The sequence below is a fragment of the Passer domesticus genome, chromosome 2 (assembly GCF_036417665.1).
Source record: "Passer domesticus isolate bPasDom1 chromosome 2, bPasDom1.hap1, whole genome shotgun sequence".
Classification (NCBI taxonomy): Eukaryota; Metazoa; Chordata; class Aves; order Passeriformes; family Passeridae; genus Passer; species Passer domesticus.
In genome coordinates this window covers 73,770,903-73,781,832 of record NC_087475.1, presented here as the reverse complement: position 1 = coordinate 73,781,832, position 10,930 = coordinate 73,770,903, and the positions used below count along the sequence as shown (strand labels likewise).

General features: G+C 38.3%; 1 long non-coding RNA gene across 1 annotated transcript; it reads left to right on the top strand.

The window, feature by feature from the left end:
- The first annotated feature begins 477 nt into the window (after window positions 1–477).
- On the top strand, window positions 478–10,566 carry LOC135295517 (uncharacterized). Its single transcript, XR_010357644.1, has 3 exons — window positions 478–614; window positions 9,781–9,879; window positions 10,337–10,566. It is a non-coding gene; the product is annotated as an uncharacterized LOC135295517 (long non-coding RNA).
- Window positions 10,567–10,930: the final 364 nt, after the last annotated feature.

Here is a 10,930-nt window from a genome sequence, read left to right as displayed (position 1 = left end):
TGGCCCTGAGAAGCAGAGCATCCTGGAAGGCTGACTGCAGAGATGGGGGCACGGTTCAGTGGGGGTTGAAAAATCAGCAGGGAGAAGGAGACAACACACTTAACACAGGCTCTGCCATGTGATCGCTTAATCATAACCACAGATACCTACATTTGTTAAGATGAAAGAAGCTAATGCTGTCTGATGGGGTATTAATACTCAATGTGCAGGGAGCACATGCTGCAGATGTCCCAGCCAGCACAAAAACCACGTTTTGAAAGCTGGCAGCCCCTCCAGCTGAGGTCATTTGTGTCTGTAACCTGTAACCCACCTCTTGTCTGGAGGCACATTTGCCAGTGGTGCAGCTGTGCTGGTGCAGCTCTGTCAGGTGAGCATGTCCACATGCAGCAGTACAGCAAGCTGGGTCTGCACCAAGACTTTGCACCAGGAAAGCCTGAGCCCCAGGTGCAGTTCAGTTGGCAGAGTATGAAAAATCAGCACACATCCCTGACCTGCTGCTGTAGTACAGACCACACTGAGGAGCAGACTGAAAATAAGATTTATGAGAAGATCTGGTGCCACAGAATAGGAAGACCTTTGCAATAGGCCTTTGCAATTTTTTCCTGTCCAGAAAGGTAAGGATTTTTTCATGGCTCTACTTCAGCATTTATGCAAACAAACAGTTATCTTTTTGTTCCACCCACAGACAACAGTGAGCCTTGTCATATAGGAGCACAAGCTGTTCTCCCAGTTTTGCTTACTTTTTCCCACATAACCTGAAGACTTTTTGCAAGACAGGACACCACCTACGTCCATCCTCTTGCTGTGCTCCTTGTAATGTAAGAAAACAGAAGGTGGCTGTCTTTTTCTTTTAAAGGCTAATCTTGATGTGTCATTCCTTGATGCTGGATGCCCTTTGTGTTGCACACTGTAGTTTTCCCCTTAGCAATATCAATTTAATCTAGACTGGGACTGTTTAGCAGAAAAATCCTGTGCATGGCTGGCAATGGTTATGTGAGTGTATACACATGCTATGCTTTCCTGTGTGCTTAAACATCTACTCAGTATGTCCTCTGCTAATTTGTACAAAGATGCCTTGAAAGCAAAAATACTTCTCTGACACTGCCTTTGTGTTTAAATTTTTCTCATAAGTAATGATTAAAATTTGTGCCCATGAGAAACACAGCAAAAATAAAGAGAGAAAGGGAGAAAGAACCACGACAATGTTAGATGAACTAAAATGCTACTGCCATTTCAAATACTTCATGAGGTTCAATATGTATATGGGGAAATCACTGGCATGCACATTTTCAGACTAAACACTACTTTTCATGAACTTGATTCATGCAAAGAGACACTTTAAAATAACTTAGCCTTGGTTTCTTTAGAGGTGCTGAGCATTACTGTCTCACACTGACCTGAGTGTCTGCTATGGGTGCCTCACTTTTCTGAAAACCAGTCCCATACTGGCCATACAACATTTCTATTTGCATCTGAATGTATGCCTTGATGTGTAGCATGTAATAAAATAGTTTTTTCCAGTGTTCAAAAAAAGAAAGTTAAAGAATGTCACTGGAGTTCAAAGTACCATTGATTTGATTCACACCTCTGTTGTTGATTTGGGAGAAACTTTCTCTTCCAAGGAGAAGCTGGCCTCATTAACATTGATGTTAATGCTTGACAGCAGAAAGGAAGGACTGGTTCCTTAATTTAAAGCAGCTCTATTGACTGCATTTATAAAGAAGAAAGAAGAGCAGCAATTTCTGCATGAACCTTGTCCTCTCTCTTCATACTAAAAAAAAATTTTAAAAATATAAATATATATTAGCAATTCTGTTGACCTCAGCAGTGCAACATTTGTGGCTTTGGGTAATGACTGTAACCATCCCAGCCCATCTTCCTTCTGCAAAATCTGCTATTGATTGCTAATGATATTGATGGATTGCTCTTGATTTCCTCTTTCCAAGTGAAACCTTATATTTTGCCTCAAAAACAGTCCAACATCTTGTTTAACTGTCCAAGGAATAGCTTTGGGGTGGAGGCTGCATTCCCTGCCAACGCCAATTGCCTTGTGGAAAGCTTTCTGGCTTAGGAAGCACTGAATGCTTCAACACCCATCACAGCTTTTCCTCTTCTTTCTAAAAGGATGTTTAATCTCCATTTGGGCAGATACTTTAAATGGAGTGGGAAGTCTTGCTGGGAAGTGGGAGAAGACCTCCTGGTGAAAAATAACCTTAAAGTCTCTAACAGCTTTTCCTGAAGGCTGCAGACAATAAACCACTAATTTTGGCATGACAGAGAGAAGTCAAGCCCAGACTTTTCTAGTTCACATCACAGCTGACCTCTCTCCACAATACATACTCAAAGCATATTTGTTGTTTCTGGAAGAATTATGTCTGACAGAAGAGCTGTATCTTGAAAATTCAGGGTAGCTATTAATCAGAATAGATGTCAAAAGCTTTGGGCATGACCACTCAGCCAAAGTTTTCTTTCTGACAGAAAATATTTTCTTTATTGATGCAGATAAAGATGACAGGCTTGATGGCTCATTGTTCAGTTTTCATGCTGTTAATATTTACCTGTGTTTTACAAAATAATCCCGCATTTGCAGCACTTCATAGTTTTGAAAAATTACAGAGTTTTGAATTTAAATACTTTTTTTTTCTTTTCAATATCCTCATCTTAAAGCGAATAAAATCTAGTGATATTTTGAAGTGATTTGGTGAAGGCTACAGTGTGAACAAAAAACCTAGCTTGAGGAAGCATCACGTCATTGTTTTGCGCCTCTATTCCTTCTTCAACTTAGAGAGAGAGGGTCCAGTATGGTACAAGTCAGATTTGTAGTAAAGCAAGATAGAAGAGAGGGTCACTGAATGGGTCAGATATTCTCATAAAAGTGCTTTAATTTCTAGGGCACCCCTTTGGCTGTCCAAGCCTTGTGACTTTTCTGTAGAAATCACTGATGTGTATGGACATTAGTAGTGCTTTCATTGTCTTGTTTCTTTGAGCATAAAACATTTCTTCAAGGCAACAGAAGACAAAACTTAAGAGTATTTTTTCCATAGAAGTACATCACTGAAAAGGATGTCCAGGGTCACTGGGTCTCGCCTTGCTCTGCAGTAATGTTCCATAAAGACCTTTATGGAGTGAATTAGTTTCACCTCAAAATTTGCTATTTATTTTGGTTCCACCATTCTTGTTTCAGAGCCTCCTTTCCACGAGGGTAAAAAATATTGTTCTCATTCCCCAAGTAAAAGTATTCTTTCAGTATGATAAAGAGTAGGCTGGCAACTGAAGAGGTGTCTCCCATCGCCTTACCCACATCCAAAGATTCCCACCAAACTATGACCAACCCTCCCAGATGAACAACTTAAATTCCTAGAAAGATACTGGCCTAATGTCTGAGTGAAAGCTTTCCCTTAAACTTTTTTTAGCCCTATCTCCCACAGCCCCACAAGAACTGGCCAGCCCTTCCCAGCCTCTCCCCAATGCACCCACAAAAACCCAGAGCCACCTAGGAAGACTCCTGGTGCCCATCCTTTCCTGCTCTTTTATGGCATCTACTCTGCCCTTACTGCAACACTGAATTGGCCCTGAAGGGCCCTATTTCCAGAAAAATAATTTCATCTGTGTGAGTGGGAATTTTCAAGACAAAACTAGGTTTTGTGCCAAAATTGTCTATACTGTTTAAATAACCCTATTTCTTCTCCAGTATTATGTTTCTCTTTCATGTCCTCCTCTCCTTTCTGCCACCTCCAGTTAAATTATGGAAAGCAATAATGTCCACTTTCTAAATTCAGTTCAGCAGAAGAAACTAAGTTCTTTTTTATTTCTCTCAAAGAAGATCCCTTCTATTTCCTCCATCATGCAAACAGCCCTTTTTAAACAGTGTCTACTCCTCTGCAATTAACTCCTTCTTGAAAATTCCCAGCTAAAGCAGACAGTTATGCTCCATAGGCACACTTGTTGGTGAGACTATATCCAGAGGAAATATCTTGCCTTGCTCATTGTTAGAACAAAATTGTCTGTTTCACAGCTGTAATACAGTTGTTCCTCAGAGTGGTCCCATGGCAGCTACTAATTTCATCCAGCCCTTAACAACACATCTCTTTCTCTCTGGTTAGGTCTTTCTGAGTGTTGAATTCCTACATTACTGCACAAGATACCTTGCCATTACTTCTGCTTTGTATTTTTTCCCTTTGTTTTTGTTTTTTTTCCCCATTTCTATTTCTGCACTTTTGAAGACTGTCCTCTTTTTCCTGTGTGACATATCAAGGTCTGTTTGAAGCCAGTGCCTACCAGCTTGCCTTTTCGTGGCTTCCAGCCACTCTGACAGGGTCCTGCAGACCACAGACCTCCAGCTTTTGTGCACAGAGGCTGCTGCAGGCTTGGAGGTGAGAGAAACGAGCAGATCTCTCTCTCGCACTTTCTTACTTGGCACTTTCACATTTCTAATTTAAATTCTATCATCTGTTCTCTGCTGAGTGAGAAAGGTGATTGCATTGACACAGGCCATCTGTACACTGGAAGGTGTAAGAATGAAAAATGTTCTGCTGCCACCGTAGAAAACAGTCCAAGGGAGTTGTGCTTTTTGTATTACAGTAAAATATGTCTTTGGATAAGAATAATTTTGGAGTTTCTGTTACCTCACAGAAGTTCCCTTCAATTCTGTCTTAATACTGTGCAACTACATTTTTTAAAAGGCTTTGGAATAATAGGTCTATTTCTCCCAATCCTAATAATAAACACAATAAAAACATTTTTTTCAGCTTACAAATATTTCCCCCCTGAAATTACTGAAAGTCTCTTGCTGACATCAGCTCTGAGGAATTCCTCATGCTTGTTAGTTAGATTTACATCATTCACTATTTAAAGTAGGAGAATTTAGCTAGCATTACACCAGTACAACAACCCAGAAACTTACAGGGTAGTTACTTGCATGCTCAGTACCATATATTTAATTCCAGGAACTTTGCTCAATCTGCATTTATTTGCATTCTGATTTACCTCTTTATACTTACTTAAAGATTTTAGTTTTGTAAGGATGAACAAATAAAAAGAAAATGGTTGTTTTCAATGTTTTAATGAAATGACCTTCACAGTTTATTTTGAGAGAAGTGCAGATGGTTGGACAAGAGGACTGTAGACATAGGATGAGGTCTAAGGTGGCATAGAGGTGAGAACTCTTCAAATGATGGAATGAACATCACCAGAAATTAACTGGAAAACAAGAACCAAAAAGGCTATAAAGAAAATGAGGCAGATGGAACTGAAACAAAGTGGAGAGGACAGGGAGCTTCTGTTCATCTCCTTCAGACGCCTCACTCCAGAGGTACAAAAGCCCAAGGAGTTCTCCCCTGCAGATGCCACTGAAGCCAGAAGTAATTACACATGAGCACCACTGGTCCTGCGAGAGGTTTGGGTGGGCACCAGCAACAATGCTTACAGCACATCTGATTATAACAAGATTTATTTCATGACACATCCATACAAAGCTTTCCTAACCACAAACTTTTGAAAAGAAGAAATGAAGAATCTTCTAGAATGGCATCACATGTACATACACCATGATCCTTAAGTAGTTTGGCTTCATAAGGGTGAAGCCTAGAGGTAAAAAAGGAAAACCATGTGCTGGTAGAAGTTTTCTAAGGTGGTAAATACTCAAGCACATAGTGATTGAATGAAAGAACAAACCATTATCTAAAAAAAATGTTGAGTGCTTATTGTTAAATGCCATTTTGAAAGATGCCAGGAAAAAAAGAAAAGTGGAAGAAAGAATAATTTTTATTACTTGAGCAGCATGCTTAGGAAATTACTTGTTTGACTGAAGTAATGTGATATTACAGTTTTTTGAGAAGAAGGACAAGTTCATTTTTGTAGTGAACTCAAAATTCACAATTCTTTCCAAATATTCTAATTCACTTTAATGTGAGGTACAACAAGAGTAGACTGACTTTACTATTTAATAAATTACCAGATCCCATGTTCCATTGTTCAATATGGAAAGCTCCTATCTGACAAGAACTGCATAATAGAAACTATATTGCTTTCTGCTACGTCATTCTTGAAAACACAGGTGTTAAGAGTATTAATGCATTAAAATATGGTGCTGGATACAGCGAAAGATGAATGAGCCCATTTAGATATGATATTAAAATCTACTGAAAGATAATTTGGGCAAAGAAAAATGCTTTTTACTTTGTTTGTAGATGACAGAATTCTGAGATAATTGACAATTACATTATGAAAAGAGTATCTAAGCTCCACAAACAACAAAATCAAGTGTGTTTGTCAACTCAGTGCCTGAAAATTATTTTATAATATCAAACTCCACATATTTTCTTTAAAATAGTGAACCAAGTCAGAGATTTTTGTGGACTCTTATGCCTATGGAAAAGGAACTGGGCATTCAAGTGGCATTTCACTGCCACACGTGAAACAGTTCAGAGTAAACAAAACACTTAAAACCAAAAATTATAAAAAATAACAAATGGCTGAAAATTGTAAAGAAAATGTAAAGGGGAAATGTTTTACAAGCACTGAAAATCATTAGTTTAATATAGTTCTGGAAAAGGGAGTTCATAGTATTTAGTGTTGTTGGCAAATGAAGGTATGAGATAACTTAGTTGTATACATGTTTATTCAGATTTTGGAAAAGGTAACAGCATGGCAAGCCTTCACTGGCCAGAATTATCCATAACTGTTATCAACAGTAACCAGTGGGCTTCATGTGTTCTGCTATTTTTTATCTTGATCTCAAAATATTAAACTATTTCAAGATAATGAAAAAAAAAATGTGCAAAGTATGCTCGCACTTCAAGAGAAACTATTTTCAAGGATTACACTTGAAAAGTTAAAATGTTCCCTGCTACTGAAGATGCTTTTATAAGAAGAGAGAATTTTCCCAACAGTGCTGACAGTAATTCTGGAACATGCAGATACTAAGCAATTTTTTTCAATTTAATTATTCAATGAGAAGTTTAACTGTATTTTTATTTGGGAAAAAACCCAAACCAAACAAAAAAAAACATGAGAAAAAATATTAGAACAATCCAGTTCATGAATCCCAAGAAAACTAAATTTAAAGTATTACAAATACAGAATTTTGTCCATTTGTCTATTAAAAAATCTACATGTGGAGGAGATTAATTATTAGTTGAGTTTATTTTGCAACAATTTTACTGGATTGATATGGGAGAACAACAAAAAACTCTTCATTGTGAAACACCAAGAGGCAACATTAAAAATTAAATCCTAAGAGCCTACAAATACTTAGAAATTTTTACCACTATCAATGTGACATTTTTTGAATCAATGTATTTCTCTGAGGAGCTGCTCTCATTTAACACAAGTCAGTATCTTAGAGAGTAATAGTGTGACACCTGTAACTCCCAAAGCAGCCCCACTCAGGTACAGGATTATGTAGGTCTACAGAAGTAGACAGAAGTATCTTTCCTTTTTCCTTTGTAGATAATGAAGTCAGTTTCGTGGAACTGCTCATCACTACATTTCAATCTGTGGTTCCTTCATATTTACAGAACTAATTTCTTCTGGTGATCTGAATTTACAGGTTCCTGTACCTTCTGGAAAGCTACTCCCAAAATTTAAACAAACTCTCAAATTAGTTTTGTTTGAACTATTCCTGTTATACCTGGTCATGAATCACTCTACAGTCCCAATTTGGATTTTAAAACAACTTTTTCATTCCATTGCTAAATGAAGTGAGTGAAGCAGATGGCAGACTATATCAGGAAAATACTAAAATAGCAGGATGCAGAAGTGTTCACACTGGGATTGTGGAAGAAATTTATGTCTCCAAATCCAACAACCAAGTCAGAAGGCTCTACCCTATCACTGCCAAGATTTCCCAGTTGGATGGGTGGAACCACAAGTCCTCTTTGCTTTACCCTGTGCTTTGGTGCATACCCAGAGTAGCACAGTCCAAGAGTTCAGTATCTTCCTAAAACCTATTTCAGATCAGACATTATGCCTCTCATGCTGCCATTTCTACTTCAGTTTAAACCCTGGTAGACAGAGCTGTAACTGGAAGGTCGCACATGTCCGACTTTTGCAGGCGAGTCTTGCCCCAGCTTCCTAACAAGACTTCAAAATAGGCAAAGCTTTTCATGTCGCTGTGAAAACAGGAAAGCATCTGCCTTGTTCCAAAGCTAGAGAAAGTCCATGAGAAAGCCCCATAAAGCCCATGGATAGCCACTTGCCAATTTCAGTGAGATTTAGATCAAGTTTTTATTGCATTACTTATAGCATTGGAATCTACAGGGGTAAAAAAGCCTTGAACACAAATCCTTAGGAAAGGAAATAGAAAGGGAACACCCTGTGATTTCTCATTCCAATTACAAATTTTGAAGCTAAGGCAAATAGTCAAAATAAACAAGTGTTTTCACAGCTGCTCATAATAGCTTAAAATATATAAAGCTTGGGTTATAAGTTATTTTCCTATTTTAGAAATGCATCATAACTTCCACCCCCTCGTGCATTTGCTCAGAGAGCCTGCTAAAAGAATTTGCTGAGAAGTGCAGTGCACTGCCATCTGCTAACAGTCAAAAGAGACCTACTTTTTAAAAAAAATCTTGTCTTCAAAGATTATCTATAAATTTATAGTAATTGCTATCAATTTATCCTCATCCTCTGTCTTGATGCGACCTGTTTTCAGCTTCTGAACAAATCCTGAGGTCATGACTATCAGGCAAGAATATTTGGATTTGGCAGAGCTAGGTAAATGGTTGAACTAAATGATTCTATGAAGTCAGGGAGGAAGAACACCAAGTGGACAGCAAAATCTGTCTCCTTATAACTACATGATTGCATACACAATTTCTTATTAAAGTACATTTCATAGCCTGCAAGTTGTCAGTGTTGCAAGTCTCAGTGTTCTTCCTGCTTCCGTTCAGAAGTGATTCTGTAACTTAACAGTTCTTATTCCCACAAAGCATTTCTTCATGTCATGTGAGAATTTAGGATGACCCTTGACATACTTGTCTCAGTTATTGCTTACTTCAGGGAAGTTTTGACTACTGTATATTATCTAGCTGACTCTCAGGGGAAGGAAAGCTGTACCACTCCCTCATTGCCAAAGTTTTTAAGATGCTGGTCCCTGCAGTTGCCTCTGCAACATTTCTAAAGAAGATTCCACTGTGGAGCTACACTGAAAATGGGGATCTTTCTCATAGTGGGAACATTTCACCCATCATGGACAGCATCCCAACTGTTCTGAGTACTGTTAATTGAATGGTTCTTCTGATTAGTGAGGAAAAGCCATGGGACTTCTGCTGCATAAACAGATGATTCCAGCAAGACATACAACCCAAGGACACAATTAGTTTCTTTCAAGGAAGGAGATATTCCTGTACTTCTCAGCTAAATAAAGGAAGAAGAGTGAGAAGGGAAAGTGGGAACAAAGCTAGACTCCTGGATATATAGATGAGATAATGTATCTCCAAAACACCCATGCAAACTAGAAATATGCCTTTTCTCAAGGCCAAAATTAAATACATCACCTTCTGCATCTTTTACAGGTTTGTAATCCAGAAGAATTTAATCAAAGGCAATATGTCCTATAAGCAGAAGCTGCATTAGTACAATGTATGGCAATTCCTGTTCCTACAAATTGATATTGTCATATTATATTTTAATAAAGCCATATATCAGATATCCTCTTCTTACCTCTTACTCAACTGACTTTCCTTCCATGGTGCAAAGGCAGTAAGTTTTCCCAAATTAATTTTAACTGGATGAGAGAGAGGAATACCTTTTTTTTATTTCTGTTTGTTTTCACTGTAGTTCAGACATCAGAACATCAGAACTCCCTGTCCCTCATCTGAGACAATCTGTGAAACCAGTCTGCTGAAAACTGACCTGCTTTCACTCTTTGCAAAAGAGGTAAGATTTTGCTTGCTTTGCCTCACTAATTGTAAAATTTGCCAGTGATTGGGCCTGAAAAGTTTCATAAATTTAATTTCTGAACCATTTATCCACACATCTTACATTCTCACATTTTTCCTCATTAAATTATTTCATCTGTAATCCAGAATAGATGGAATAGTGCCAGAGGCCTGAAAGGTGAGGCAGGGAACAAAAAGAGTCCTCAAATCTTTCCATTGTGATATTCTAGGTTTAACATACTCTGTTCAGCTGCTGGGCTTCCAGTAAAAGCTCATAAGCAAAGAATGGGTGTTTCAGCCTTTCAAACTTGATTAGCCAGCACTATATCATGTTCATGAATGAGCTTTAGAAAGGGAAAGCCTGAAATGCCAGTTTTGCCTGAAGATATTTCACTATGTACACATGATGTATTGGGATATGTTTCTGTTACTTTCAGTAATATTATTCTTTGCAGTATTCCTCTAGCTGAAAGCAAGAATGACAAGCCCAAAATTTCAAATGCTCCTGCCGATTTTGGACCCCATATTTTGGAAGTCATCTGCATGACCTTAGCAAAAACCAACACACTCAAAAACTGAAGAGCAGTTTTTTGCATAAAATTGCAAGTCTAAAACAGCAGAACTGATTGGACTGTAGTTGGTACAAGGAACTACTTGGATGGGAGCTTCTCTGCCAGCGGATTCATGGTCCTCTCAGATGGTTTCAGGGACCGGTGGGGAGGGGCAGGTAAGCATTTAGATACAAAGCCTTAGAGATGCCAAGTCTTGTAGTGTGTCTTTGAACACGTGTCAGACATTTGTTATGTTCTGAATCAAAAAGGGGATAAAAAAGAGCATGAGGCTGAAATGTTATGTATCATTATTTCTGTATCAGAGATTGAGGTATGACCACAACCTGGGGTTGCTAGGCCAACAGATGTGAGATTCTTGTATCTAGAGGTCACAGAAATTCTTTGGCAAATTCAAGGTTTCTAAATCGTCTTTTCCTTTGAAAAGGTCACTGAACAACTCTACTGATTTTAGTGTTGTTCTTAGCTTGCCCTGTTGTA